The 15,176-nt window shown below is 44.6% G+C and overlaps 1 protein-coding gene across 3 annotated transcripts in view; it reads left to right on the forward strand.

Annotated features, from left to right (window-relative positions):
- The first annotated feature begins 1,323 nt into the window (after positions 1–1,323).
- Positions 1,324–15,176, forward strand: part of KIF3B (kinesin family member 3B) — an 89,605-nt gene continuing 75,752 nt past the window's right edge. Inside the window, exon 1 of one of the 3 annotated variants that reach the window (XM_069243385.1) lies at positions 1,324–1,427. The gene's annotated coding sequence lies outside the window, so the exon portion shown is untranslated. The remainder of the gene's footprint in view (positions 1,428–15,176) is intronic. The other 2 variants (XM_069243386.1, XM_069243387.1) reach the window with 2 other exon arrangements.

A 15,176-nucleotide genomic window follows, 5' to 3' on the forward strand; every position in this document is an offset into this window, starting at 1 on the left:
CGTTTTGCTATTTCGGCAGGACACAATACGATCAATAATCTTCCGGTTGGGAAACACCCCTGGGTAAGTAAGCTGTTGAAAGGGGTACGTTTATCTCTTCCTCCTGAACCTAGGTATTCTGGTTTATGGGATGTTAACAAGGTTCTTAAGTTTCCTTTCTTCCCGGCCGGAGAATCGATTTTTAACCAGGAAACAGATTTCCGCTAAGCTGGCGATGCTTTTGTGTCTCATTTCTTGTAAGTGAGTCTCAGATGTGCACGTTTTGGATGTTGCAGCACGGGTTTTTACTCCGAAGGGGTTACTTTTACCATTTCGAGAAGGACTGAATACAATGCATCAGGGACACACTGTTCACCACAGCAATAGGTCTAGGTTGGCAGCAGTGAAGTAAATTAACTGTGAATGACAAACTCTGCAAACCGAAGCATTCCTGGGATATTGTTATTAATGCAGTGTCTCGTGGTACTTGTACTCGGGGATGAGCCCTGTAGGGTCCTGTTGGACACGTTTTAGTGTTTCCACCAGCCACTCTGCTGAGAGCTGGCTTCTAGACTCACTCCACAACCACCCATCACAGGCATCACCAGTCAGGTGACCCTACTAATAATAAAAAGTTTTATGAACCCATACTACGAGTCCGTGTCACCCCATTTAGTAGCATGGGGGCCTAGGGCCCCCAACACTACAATGGTAACGAGTGGGTCTGCCCCACGCGTGAGCCAGATAGAGCCTCGAGGAGGAAAGGCACAAGGCGCCTCCGCGGATGCCATCCATAAGTTGGGCTCCTGCAGTCCCCGACTGCCGAGAACCTGCACGCTGACCAACCCTGGAGAAGAAAGAGGGGTGAAGCGTGCTATGAGTAAAGAGTGAGTGGGCGAGTGGATGTCGGGATCATTAGGCGATACTCGCAGTTTCTCATGCCGCAGCAGCTCCAAACTTCATCACGGAAGATACTAGTACGAGCCGCTCCCCATTCTCTCCTTTCTATCCAGAAATGCGGACAAGTATGGCCCGTAGGCTATAACAAGCAGCAGCATACTCTAGTCTTCCATGTCCGAATCAGGGTGTCACTGCCCCTGGCTGTGACTTCTGTTCGTGCGCAGACCACGCTAACCCCCGCATCTTTCCATCAGGGTATAGGAACAACCACAGACCATGAGAAGACGGAATCGACAAATAAACACGCGAACTCCACAGCCAATCAGCATTACGGAATTCTGAATAGCGAACTAAGATTGGTTGATATGCCCGCAACGCTCCCATCCTAGGCCATGTTACACATTAGCAGTAGCGCTCACGCCCTGAATCTGTTCAGTTTTGGGATTGGTTGTTATGCGACCCGGAAGTCCTAAGAATTATGGACAAATGACTTCGTTAAAACCTAGCAACGGACGGTGGATATGAGGCTGCATTCGCGGACGCTTCGTGTAAGTAAAGGACAGGTGGTCGGTCACCGTATTTGCTTATGGTGCAGCCTGTTTACCTCGTTTTGGAGTTATTAATCTCTCAATGTCGGACAAGACTGCAGCTCTGAGGTTTATGCCTGCCAAATCAGCCGAGTAATGTAGAATATCTCAATGCTATGCCCTTTTACACACGACGCGTCTAATATGAGAAACGTCACTGCCTGTGATCGTAGAGAATTGGTAATGTACTGGAGTAGTGCCTTTCCCATTATAAGTGAAAAACCACTGCATCAACGCGGCTTTTGCACTTGCTGGAACAAGATCTAGAACTGACCCTATTTTTTCGATATGCATTACATTCAGATTTCATCAGATACCTATAATGAAAGACTGTATTTATGATGTGTTTCCTTTATCTGGTTTATTAGTGTGAATGCTTTGATGTTTCATATTCTAATGTGAGACTGTTGCCTACGCAAAGGTCACCTCATGCAAAACGGTGTGTGTGTGTGTATATACATATATAGTTGGCACAGCACAGCGGAATGTGCTCAGAGTGAGTAACACGGTCTCTGGAGCGCGAGTCTGTGCAGCAGGGCAGCGTGTGGCACAGTGCCATGTTATTTTTGGTAGCCTAGAGCAACAGGGATATGACACAGGTTATGACCTGCAAAACCTAAAGCACTAGCCAAGCGTTGTTCAGTAGAGTGGTTTTTTTTTTTGCTTGTGAAAGTGTGATCGTAGATAAGCAATGAAGAAGAAACATATTTTTCAGTTTTTACAGTATCTTCCTTCTCTATCATTAGAAGGTAGCCAGGGAAGCCGAATTCCTGCGCAGGTAAACTTTTGATGGTAGAGGGCGGCGAAGCGGTGACACAAATAACTTAGAGGAAACCCTACTAACCGCACGCCCTACACAGTACAGCATGCCAACCTTACGGGCAAGCGCTTCAGCGCCACCAGCTCCAAAACTAACTATATCTTCGCTAGGCATGACCCTGAGGAACACTATGTCGGTGAAAGTAATCAAAGCTGGACAGTGACCTTCTTTTCAAGCGGTAACAGTAACATAATTGAGAATCCGTCAGAGCAAGAAGATGTATTTTTTATGGTGCCTTGTATGGTGTCTACATGTTTCCTTTTGGCCATTTCAGAGTGCTTTCGAGACCTCGATATAGCGAGAAAAAAATGGGATGGAAGTTAAAATGAGTTTTACTCATTTTACCATGTCTTTACTTTTTACCATGTAGTTTCATCCTGTGGTTTACAAAGTATTTTGACCTTTATTTTTAAAGTCTTGGGTCAGATCAGATAACATAATGTCGACTACTCCATTCAACCACTCCTGTTAACTTTCAGGTGTATTTCTTGACTTAATTAGTAATTTCCCTCTTTCTGGTATATTGTTGAGGAGTGTACAGTTTTATATTTTTCAGCAAATCTGCTACATCGTAGTTGCATTTCGGTGTTTGTTTCGATTGTTCTCAAATTATCAGCTCTCATCTGGATGGCAGTAAACTCCAATTATCAAACACCAACGGAAATCCCACAAACAAAATCCTAATTCTGTGGCTCAAGATACAGATTTACAAATGTAAATTCAAAATATTTTTGCGCTTCTTCGTTTTTTAATTCGTCTTCAATGCAGAATTTGTCGAAATCTTAGTTTACAAGCAATACCTTCCTTCAATGTGGCTTGCAAGTAAAAAAGTTAAATACATTTAGGTTAACCTGAGACGATTTGGTGTTCACCTGAGGAGCAAGCGTCTGTGCAGCGTTTTGATAACGTTTCTCCATAGCTTGTGGCCTTTTGTCAGAGGCTTCACATGATGATGGGGGGGTTGGGGATGTAAATATATATATATATATAATCTCGAAAAACACGCTCTCTGGGTTGCAAGAGAACCAGGACGCCTCCGTTCAAAAGATCACTATATATATATGTGTGTGTGTGTGTGTGTATATATATATATATATATATATCTCCATCCATCCCTAATGGTCGCCCTGATGTGGGTCTTCTCAATGCAGCTGGACGCAGTTGTGTATGGGTTTACAAGTTATGGATGAAGGCTATGGTAGGTAGAGCCCAGTCGAAAGTCTCATTGATCTGCAAATTGTAATGTTCCTTTAGTACAGCCACATCGTGTATCTTGCAAGGAATTCTCTATGTATACCTACGTGTTTCCAAGAGTAGGGAATTGGATTTAGATAGGCAGTGATTGGTTGAATGAAACTTGAAAGGTACGCGCTCTGTTGGAATATCAGGCTATTAAATGCTTTAACCCCGGTGCAGAACAAAACTGCACTGCTTTCGTGCAGTAACACTGAAGTGAAACATGCTCGGTCTCTCAGTCTGTCTCCTGCAGAGGAGCTTGTGTTTTTTTTATACCAGTATACACGCAAGTAACATGCATGGAAACTTTTGGTCATCAGCTGCACACTAAGAAAACCTGATTCCAGAAGTCTCAGGGGTTACCATTATAATGATCACTAGATTTTGAGAATCGGAAACCTTGGCAGACCAAACATAAAAGTAGGACAAAAGACTTGGGGGGCCTTATTCAGAACTCAGCAGACTGATTACACCGTCACAACGATGATGGATATCAGGTCCGCCGAAATATAAATTCCATTGAATATAATGGGATTTAGATTTCGGCAGACATGACATCTGTCACCTTTATAGTTACTTGAACACCACAGCACTAAGAAACATGCATATAAACAGTAATTGTTGTTTAAGAGTCTAATGTTCAATGTATTTTATCTCTAAATAATTTTTTTTCTCAATGAAGATTCACTTAAGTAACAACTTCGTAATTTATTTATATAAAAAGAAAGTCCTCCTTGATATAATTTTATTCACATTCAGTCAAGTCCAAGAAGTAAGTTTGTAGTCAGAAAAGCCGGGGCTAATTTTCCTATTTGAGACATGTCTCAAAAACACTAAGGAAGGTGTAGAAGGGATTGAGTTAACTCAAACCATCGAATAGAATGCTGTTCATACAGAAAGGGACTTATAAACCTCTAGAAATGTCATCCTGTGTGTAATTTAAAAAAATAAAAGCAATAGGAATACTAAGTTGCAGTTTAAGTTTGGGCACCAGTCAATAAGTTGTATGTTGTAGATTAGAAAGTGGTATGCAAGAATCGTGATCCGTGGCCTCAGGTGGAGATTGGTTGATAGGTGGGTTAATGTGTTTGGATACGGGTTGCGTCTGATGTTTTGTTCTTTGTGGTGACTTGGTGTGCTGTTTGAAATAGGTGTTGTGTGAAGCTTGGTGTGCTTTAGATGTTATGTTGTTTTATTTGTTGTAAAGCATGTAGTGGTTGGCTCTTGCTTCTTCTCGAAGAGGTATTTGTGTGGTCTGGGCTTGTATTTTGAGGTTTGGTTATTGACTAGGGTGAGATGAGTGGTTGGGGCAGGATTTTCTGATTGAGTTGAGGGTTTAGTGAATTGATCTTTGTGTTTGAATTTGTATGATAGCATGTGCCTGTGTGGATCGAGGTGAAGGAAGAGTGAGCGTTAATGAACATCTAATGTGACTAGAGTATACATGAAGTGATGTAAGTGTTATGGCTGGGCTAGCTGTCTGGTTAATTTGTTGAAGACATAACTTAAACACAAGGAAGACCATGAAAATGATTGAGGATGGAAATAAAAAATGAACACTGGCAAGGTAAAGTAGTGTTGCACCATCCCTACCACTGAGGTACCCACTTATTAGGCTTATGTGCACTTGTGATCAGGCAAAATGCTGTCACTCACTACTCAAGAAAGCCAATGACTGAAGTGTGGCTGACCTCGTGTTGTGTGCTGTGGTGGGCGGAAGCAAAATGTGAATGACAGTTAAACAAGTACAGGACTTTCCCCTGCACGATATACAGTTGTGTCTCCAGCCCTGAGTAAATGATTCTGTTTTTTGAGAGAGATATATATATATATATATATATATATATATATATATATATATATATATATTTTTTTTTTTTTTTTTTTTTTTTTGGGGGGGGGGTGCCACATACAAATTCCATGTGCGCATTTTTAACCTATGCCTGGTCTTTGGTATTAGTATCTGGACCATGCCCTGACTGAGAGGGGCACATCCCTCACCCATCATCTCTGTGTTCGGTTTCAACCGAGGAACTCATACCGTGTTTGGTGAACTATAGTGACTGATCTTTTTATATGTGAGACATGAATGCATGCTTAAAGGTCCAATCATCGAAAGTTTCAGTGTTCGCAATGAACCCCGAATCCTGAATGCTGACATCCTGGACATTGTGCGTCGGTTGATAGTGTGTCTTGAACGAGCGATACGGGCCTGCAAGTTCCTTTGTGGAAGCCCACATCCTGGATCAGAGCACAAGATGGAGAATTTGCTTTCCCAGACACCATATGTGTTATGCTGGAATTTCCTGGATGGGAGGTGGAGCACCAAACGATTTAGTGAGGAAAGAAGACAGGCTTTCTATAAAAGTGCCAGGGCTCTTACTGATACATTGGACTGTAAATAACTCTGATTGCAACTGCTATTAGGTAGATGGCAGGTTGTGTAGTGTGAGGCCTGCAGTATCTGTTAGAGAAAGTTGTCTTTTGAAGGGACTCAGATTATTCCTGATTGCCATGAGGGGGGGATCATAAATAGCTGGGTGCAGCCTGCACCCTCTTTGTACTTCTGTGGTGCTCACTCCACCTGCCAACTGTCCTGCTGGACAGAGCATAATTGTAAAGGCCAGATCTAGAAAGTGGCCCTGCTACAAAACATGAAATGGAAGCCAACCCAAACGGCTTCCAAGGAAGCCTACTTGGAATACAGGTACCCCGTTTTCAAAATTGGTATAAAGATGAGAGCACAAGACCATCAGTGTTTCTTGCTGTGGTCTGTTCTACTGATTGGTTGTTTGTCAGAACAACGCATTCCTTTACCACACATGCTTTTACTCTGCATTTTTTTAAATTATTATTATTATTATTATATATATATTTTTTTTTACAAAGATTGCATCCTAACCATGCTTTCCTTTATCCCGCTTATCATTTCAATGACATGCCTTAGGGAAAGCTCTGAACTTTGGAGCAGTATAATTTACTATTCCAACTCGAGTCTGTGCTACAGTAGGGAAAGCGCTGGACTTTAAAGTCCAACGCCGCTTTCCCTAAGGCATGTTGTTGCAATAACGTGTGTCGGAGGAATGCGTGATAAATTGACATTTGTTGCAATGGCTGCATTCTAACTGCAGTGCTTGGTTCGGCCATTGTCCTAAAGGCAGTTAATCTACTGATCATGTGGTGGTACTCTGACTACTCAGGGACTACTGAACAGCCGAGGGTTGGTGTCGCACTGACGGCAAACTCACCGGAGGCGAAGGAACATCGCCTGGAGTCGAGTCTGAAGGGGAAATTACTGGACTGTTCTAAGTGATAGGACAATCCTGCCTGTGAGAGGAGAAACCGAGTGCCAACCCTGCAAGAGAAACTGATTGTTGGAGAGACTACTGTAATTGCCCCTGGCGTAGGGTCTGTCCAACAGACTAGCTGAAGGAATCCCCGTACTGCTGGACTGGGAAGTACAATCCTTATCATTTATCCCGGTGTTAGGTACACAGTACCTAGAGTTATGTGCCTGAGTCGTAGGCCTGACTGAAGCTGCGATTAGCTCCTGCCAGTGGCCTGTGCACCCCAAAAGTGGACTGCATCACCATGGCACTGCCAGAATGTGCCACTGGGTCCAGACCAGTCCTGAAGTGCAAGTTACCTGAGACGTTACCCTTTTGGTGCTTCATTAAAAATCGAGGTCCTTGCCTTGAGTTACTCTGTTGAGAATTTAATGAGCAGTATGTTGAAGAACAATAACTGGTGGGCGCGTTGTCTTCTTAATCAAGAAGTGCCAAGTACTCACTTGAGTGCGCCTTGCTGTGAGCAGAGATCTACCACCAGCCACCTGGAAGATGGACAGAAAGAAGCTGCAAGCCTCAGAGTGATGCTACCTGCTGCCAGTTCCTGCCACCATTGAGATCCTGCTGGCACAGGAGGGCTTGCACTGCTCCTAAAAACTGGATGAGAGACTAAAAGGGCGTGGGTACGAAAGACTGAGTGCTATGAGCAAACTAGGTGGAGTGGGGAAGCACAAGCTACACCCCTAGGCAGTACCTTGAAATTTGGACCTTCTAGGTCACCTAAAATTGACCGATGGGGGACAGCTGGAGGGGTAGCTGAACTAGCTGGAAAAATCCCCTAGAAGCATGAAAATTCAACCGTAAATCCAAGTATCCATGCATTACTATATGTGTTGTAGAATTCTGTGTAATAAAGTGTATATTTCTTTGATACAAAAGAGAAGCAATGGACTGGCCATTGATCTGATTGCCCTGCTTGGGGGTGTTTGTGTTAATTACTGAGCTTTATTTCTCCAATTTCACCCCCCCTCCCCACACACACACGCACATAAACACAAACCTCCCTGAGAAGCCTGTAACTGCTCATCTTTACTACCACACACTCACGTACAGGAAGTGTTTTACTTGGCCCAGTTTGCAGACCCATAGTAGGGCGGGCTCTGGGACAGCAGTGATGAAAGGTCTCAATTCATGGTTGTGGCCTAGCAGCCCCCACCTGCCATGTGGCCTCAAGAACATGGTTTGACAAGATATTTATGTTTTGTTGTTTTGTTTGTTTTTCTTCACTTGAGACATCTCTAGGAACATGGGATTTGCACTTATCCACTTCTAACTGTTTGCTCATGGACTTTTCACAAGTGGTGCAATACGCAGTTAGAGGGTTAATCTTCGGGACCTCGCTCCTACTCCCTTGTGGTGCATCAACATGTATCCTTTTTGTCATTCCAAACGTTCAGCAGTGTGTATGCAGTACTCCTCTATTACACGTCCTGTATGTTTAACTAAACAGGTGTTCCCCAGTAGAGCACATGCCAAAAAGCAAGGGCAGTTCGGTGAATTATCTCCAGAGACTAGGGAGGGGAGGCATTGCAGTCATGCTGAACGATCTGGCAAAGCCAAAGAGCGAGTCGGACTGGGGGGGGTTCTTGTGTTTCACAGGCTTGCCTACGGGTTATAAAAGTTTGTAACAGAAACCTTGTCAGCCACTCCTCCTTTTGTAGTTGTGGGCAGATTATCAGGTAGTCTTCAAATCACCCCTTTCTGGGGTGTACCTAGAAATACACTGGAGGAAAAGTAAAGGCATCAATTTTATAGTACTGTTGCCAAAGCCTTTGGATAAAAGTACGCACCCCCCCTCCCAATCCACTGATGCATCTTAAATCTGATCCACATCATCTCCTGCCATGCAAGTACTAGATACACAAATGTCTTTTTCAACACACCTCAGTTATGACCCGCAGCATCACGTCACTCCATCACAGGGATGGACACACAGCTTCCCCAGTGTCACTCTGTCTTAATCCACAGCACCCTGCTGTTCCCTCATTGAGGCATACATTTAGAAGGTGCAGTGCTAGTTTTATGATGAACTAGTAAAGTATATGAACATTTATAATAATAAGCTATCATTTTGTCCACATTATTGATGTAAGCCTATATTTGGAAACTCATTCTTTCATTAAGCAAAAGTTATTTTTTAGATATTTATCACACATTTTGATTGGTATTTATGCATTTTAGTAACTCTTCAGTTCCCAAGGTTATTAAAGTACCCCGCCGGAGCTACCCCCAGAAAGTCACATCAAGCTGAATAAGTAATGATGAACTATGTAGGTAAAACCTTCTAAGCAAATTTTTTTGACTTATAATAGGATAAACTTTTAAATGTAGGATAATATAAATTAGTTCCTAAAGAGTCCTTTTAAAAAAAAAAAAAAGTCCAACATTGAGACACTCACATAGGCCTGCACATTCATCTCCAATCTAGATTAAACGGTCCCCTTCCCAATCCAGCACAGGTTTGTTTGTTTTGGTTTTTTTTTTTAAACAAATTTTATTGCATTTTTCAAAACCACTTTCAAGCCTGGTACTTTATTGTGCCGTGTAGCAATAGTCTGATGATAGTCTCCATTACAAACCAAGTCTGAGCATCATAGAATAATAGCAGTCCTTGGTTGTCCATAATTTTTCAGTTGCCTATAAGCTCTCTGCTCGATAGGTGCAGTCCAGAATTTTGTACCATGCACTCAAAACATTCATAACATCCGAACCCCATAACTCTTCTGCCCTCCTTTAGGGTGTATCCTAAGATTAGCTTGAGCTACGTAAAGCATATGAGGTGATGGTATGTGGGAAATGGTACTTCTAGTATTATGTACAGGAGGAAAGCCTCTGGGTATTGTGGATGTGGCCTGCTGTTACCTATCTGGCATACTTGAGACGATCTTCCCGAGGATCTCATTTGGAGCTAGGAACTGGCTTATGTATGAGGGCTCTGGGGCAACTCCCAGGCCTTAGCCATCTGGGTCCCTCAATGCATCCGCCAGAACCGCCCCATGCCTTCGCCACCCAAATTGAGCTCCACCCCCTCCTAGCCTCTTGAAGTCTACCATCTGACTCATAGCTCGCCCATTTACTATACACTTTCCTCCAAGTAGGTATGTGGGGGGGGGGCCCTCTGATTCTTCCAGTTCTGGGCTGTTTCCCTCTTTCATAGGACAAAAGCCAAATCCTGAAAACGACTAGTGGCCTTATTTTTAGTTGTATGAGGGAACCAGCTCAGGCAACAGTGATCTGCCAGGACGGTACCGCCTTCTCTATAATGTTCTACACTGTCTCTGTGATCATGCCCCAGAAGCCAGCTATCTCTGGGCAGTCCCAAAACATATAGAAAAAGTTAGCGCTTCCTTCACCACAGTGAGGGCATTGAGCAGTAGTCGTCTGATACATCCTATTCACCCTTCCCGGCGTAAGATATGTTCTGTGCAACACACAGAAGTTAATTCGCTTCAATCTAGCATTCCTAGTGGTCTTTGCTGTGATGTGCATGATGTTGTCCTATTTCTTGTCTCCAATAGTTTTGCTGAGGTCTGCCTTCCATCGGTCCTTCAGCCCAGTAAGTGGTCTTGTAATGTCCCCGCGCAGCCTCCTATAGAGGCAGGTCACCGCCTTAAGCGTCCCCAACGCATTAGTAGATATTGGCAGCTAGCCATGTAGCAGGGTTCTCCCAGGTCTGACTTTCAGTGTCTCTGAATGGCCGCAGTGATTTTACCGTGCAGGAGAAAGTGACCTCGAGGCAGATTGTATTGGGCGCTAAATTACTCAAAAGGGAGGAGCAATCAATTTTCATAGAGTGTTCCTATTTTGTTTGCACCCGTGTCACGCCACATTGTCAAACCACTCCATTACCCGCTATGGGGGAGCTGTTCCAGGAATCCAATTGGGATGTCTGGGAATACAGGGCCTTTATTTGCACCTTATGGCGGTATCACACCCAACAGCGCTTCAAGACCTGAAATTCAAGAATTTCAATGGTAGCAGTGATTGAGAGCCTAAGTACAGATCTAGCTAGCAGAGTGTTTTGCTTTCACTAATGAATGAGCTGGCAAAAATCTCTGGAATGCACTTCTTAGTTCAAAGAAGACATTTATTATTACTTCAAAACGAGGCTCCTAAAAAGAGATTAATAGGTCGAAAGCTCACGTTTAAAAATAGTCACATCAATGAAAGGAAAATATATCAAAGTGATTCTCATCTGTAATGTACACAGCAAATATATGTGATTATATTATAGCATAATTGCAAAGCAAAGGATAAAGTAAAATTTCATCACCATAGGGCCAGCCAAGCTCTTCATCTTTCTCATGCCAGCAAGAAGATGACCCCATTCAACTGCGAGAAAAAGATATCAACCCTGATGGGACAAGTGTCAGGCATTTGATGTCCAATCCTGACCGGGATCTTGGAAATTCCCTTGCTTTTGAGCAGGGCCACCTCTTTTATAGCTTAAACAAGCATAGAAAGAGCCTTCTAGAAGCCCCCCCCCCCTCCCTCAGATGGAAATATTCAAGCATGCTGGCTACCGTAGGTCAGAGTTGGAAGAAAAATGTTGAAAACTGGCCAGCCTTTCAAGGCTCTCCTCCCAAGGCCGTCCTGTTCCCTGTACTGAAGAAAACAAAAAATATGTGCTTTCTTATCATGAACTGTTCACGTTCAGTGAGGAAGAAATACAAAAAAACAAGCTTAGCTTACCATGTGGAAAAACACAGCTCAACTGCAATGTCTAACGCCACGATAAAGCCAATAGGCAGCTAAACTGAACACAAAATATAATCTGCAACTGGTGAACACTGAACAACTAATATGCAAAGTGGTACAACACAAAGTCAGTGGTCAAACATACCTATTTTTAATACACCAAGTGAGCTCAGGTACTAAGAGAGGGATCGCCCTGCCCAGTGACCATCTCCCTACTATCCATTGCGTGAGCCATTGTAACTGGGCTGCTAAGTAGTATGCTTCAAAATCGGGGACGGCCAAGCCTCCATCCGTTGTCGGTCGCCAAAGCATTGCTAAGGCTCCTGGACTCCGGCCCGAACCCCAAATGAAACCCGTTACTATTTTGTCAGTGTCTCTAAAGTATGACTTGGGAAGCATTGTAAAATAGTAAAATAGTTTGGGGACTGCCACCATTTCTAAGAGGGCCACTTTTCCCATCACAGAGATCTGCAAGATGGCCCAAAAGGAGGTGCTCGCTCTTAGAGCTCTGATGGCCCTTCCCAGATTCCCATCAAGCAGGTCCTCTGTGTGGTGACATGTGGACCCCCAGATATGGAAGGGAGCTGGGCTGTCAGACTAAAGGTCCCAGTTCATCCGGGGGTGTCCTGCCGGCCTGCAAAGGGAATAAACCAGATTTGCGCCAATTAACTTGGATTCCGGACAGGAACCCAAAGCGTTCCAACAAAGCCAGAGCACCCATCAGGTTATCCTTGATATCGCAGAGGAAAAGGAGCAGATTGCATAAAGTGCAATATGCTGTATTTTGCTGTCTATTTCCAGTCCCTGGTATGCCGACCCCATTCGGGCTTGGCACACCAGTGGCTCCATTGCTAGAGCGCACAAAAGGGGCGAGAGGATGCACCCCTGTTTGGTGCCCCTCTCCACCTGATAGGCTGCAGGGATCAGCCACGCCATGCAGGCTCTCCCTGTCGACTCTGTGTAGAGTAGGAGAGTCCAGGATATGAATTCTCTGCCAATCCTCACTCGTGCCATAGCACCATATAGGAAGGGTCATTCTAGGCTATAGAAGGCCTTTTCGATGTCTACCGCTAGGATTGCAGCTGGTTCCTTGTCATAGGTACTGGCACTAAGTATAGCACAGAGGAGCCGGATATTATGGGCTGTGCTTCTCCCCGGGATAAATCCTACTTGATCCATATGGACCAGGAGAGGCATATGGGGCAGAAGACGTGTGGCCAGGGCCCTGCTTAGTATTTTGTAATCAGTATTTAACATTGATAGCAGCTGATAGGCTCGCTTGTTGCAGGGCTTTTTGCCTGGTTTCAGTAAAGATACAATCAAGGCTTCCTGAGTGGATTTGCGGTGGTGAGCTGGTATCTTTAGCAGTGTTAAAGATGGTGGCCAGTTTAGGGGCTGAGGTCTCTACATTTGTAGCATAAAACTCTATGGGCATTCAGTCAGTTCCCAGCGCCTTTTTCCGGGCCATGGTTTTAATTTCCGCCCTTATTTCTTGAACTGAAATTTTGGCCCCCAAGGCCTCCATTTGTTCCAGTGACAATTGCTGCAATTGCAGGGGGCCTAGAAAGTCCTTTATGTATACCATGGGGAGATGCGCCCCCGCCTTGTAGAGCTCGGTATAGTACTCATAGAATTCCTTATATGTTTCTGGCGGTACCGCCTTGTCCCGTCCTCAGCGACCATCTCCACTATAACCGATCCTTGTTTTGCGGGGTTCGCCAGCCACGCTAATAGTGGGCCTGTGCGGTTCCTCTCGGCTTGTCCAAGTACCATATCGTTTTGGTAATCGAAGCAACGCAACCGCTTAACTTTGGCTACTGCTTCTTTTGCATCTAAAAGCTCCTGCTGAAGCTCCAGGTGGCAAGGGTGTTGCTTCTTGCGCTCACGTAATATGTCCTCAGCCGATAGAGTCTCCTGCAAAAAGGTCCTCCCTTATTCCCACTGCTTCCGTGATGCACCTCCCCCTTATCATGACTTTAAATGCATCCTATTCTGACATTGGGAACTCAGCTGTCCCTGTGTTGTCTGTAAAATATTGGGTGATGGCTAGGCCAAGGGTGTCTCGGAAAACCGGATCTTCTTAGGCCTCAGGACACAGTTGCCATGTCGGTATGCTGGGGCGCTCACGCCACACAAGCTGTAGAAACAAGGGATTATGATCTGATATGGTGCAGGAAAGGTTCTGAGTCATGTGAACCTGTGCATGGACGTCTTGGGAGCAGAGGAAGGTATCCAGTCTCCCATGAAGATCATATGGGTGGAATTAAAAGAATAGTCGCAATCATGGTGATGGTGGAGCCACCAGGAGTCCATAAGCCCCACTCAGTCTGCCAGCTCATAAAAAAAGCAGGCAACTTGCTCGGTTAGGGAGCCTGGGAGGGGTGGGTGTGATCCGTCCAGTATTGTATGTGCCACACAGTTATAATCCTTCCCCCACCTCAATATGATAGAGCCCTTTAAGTGGGAAGCTAGTACTCGAGATAGCTCTTCAAAGAAATGCATTTGATCTACATTGGGACCATAAATGCTACCCAGCATTATATCTCGGCCATCAAGACGACCCGTCACATCCACATATCGCCAGTCGGATTAATCATATGGCTTGTATGCTGTAAAGGGCCTTCCACCGAACCCAATCCAGCACCCCACTCGCTTAGGCGGAGTACATGGTATAATAGATTTGACTTCGCTATCTGCGCTCTAATGCTAGCCCTTCTTTGGCAGTTAGATGTGTTTCCTGTAGGAGGATGATCTGTGCCCCCTCGCCACTGCAGGTAGGAGAGGACATTATATTGCTTGGCCATAGTGTGCATTCCCCCTAATATTCCAGGTGACTATTTTGTACGCTGTAGGGGTTGCCAGTGGTAAGCTTGCCTTTAGTGATATTGCCTCCATCTAAGAAGTATCCAACCCAACTCATGGTTCCTACATCCCTCAATTAGCAAGGTTGCAGAACAACACTCTAGGACACCCAACTTCCCTAAACTCCATAACTGAAAACAAAAATCCCAACAGAACAACTAGGTCTACTCCCTCTCTCCCCCACCCCCGTATCCAAACAATATTGCTTTTTTCAAATATCAGTGGGAGTTCCCACCAACAAACTAAGTAAGGGTGATTGTGGATAACAGGTCGCGCCGTACTGGGCTCTACTCCACCCGCTGGCACCAATGCGGTATTGTTCCGGGTTAACTAGCCCCATTAGCTGTGGTTAACACATTTCAGTCATACAAAACGTATGGATTCTCAACTGGCAAGTGAAAATTGTACATTTCTAGTTGTGACCTGCAACTGAACATAGGGATATTGTGACATTCCCCCCCGCTCAGTAGGTGGTGCAAACCCCTTTCTATGTTATTTAAACTTCATACTACTAACACTACATTCTCAGTTGGTCTTAAAATAACTCATCTGCTGTCCTTTGGGTAACCCTGGGCAGGTCTTCATCTGAGTGGGCAAAAGAATTGCCATTACTGGACAGGGATGTATCACTAGCATTGTGTGCCGGTATCTTAACAGCTTCTTCCTCTCTCCTCATAATCATAGCTGCTGCTGTCTCTACTGCTGTCTGTCAGACTCTCGTAGCTTCCATCTCGGACAGTGTGCCTC

This window comes from Pleurodeles waltl, chromosome 7 (assembly GCF_031143425.1).
Source record: "Pleurodeles waltl isolate 20211129_DDA chromosome 7, aPleWal1.hap1.20221129, whole genome shotgun sequence".
NCBI classification, from domain to species: domain Eukaryota; kingdom Metazoa; phylum Chordata; class Amphibia; order Caudata; family Salamandridae; genus Pleurodeles; species Pleurodeles waltl.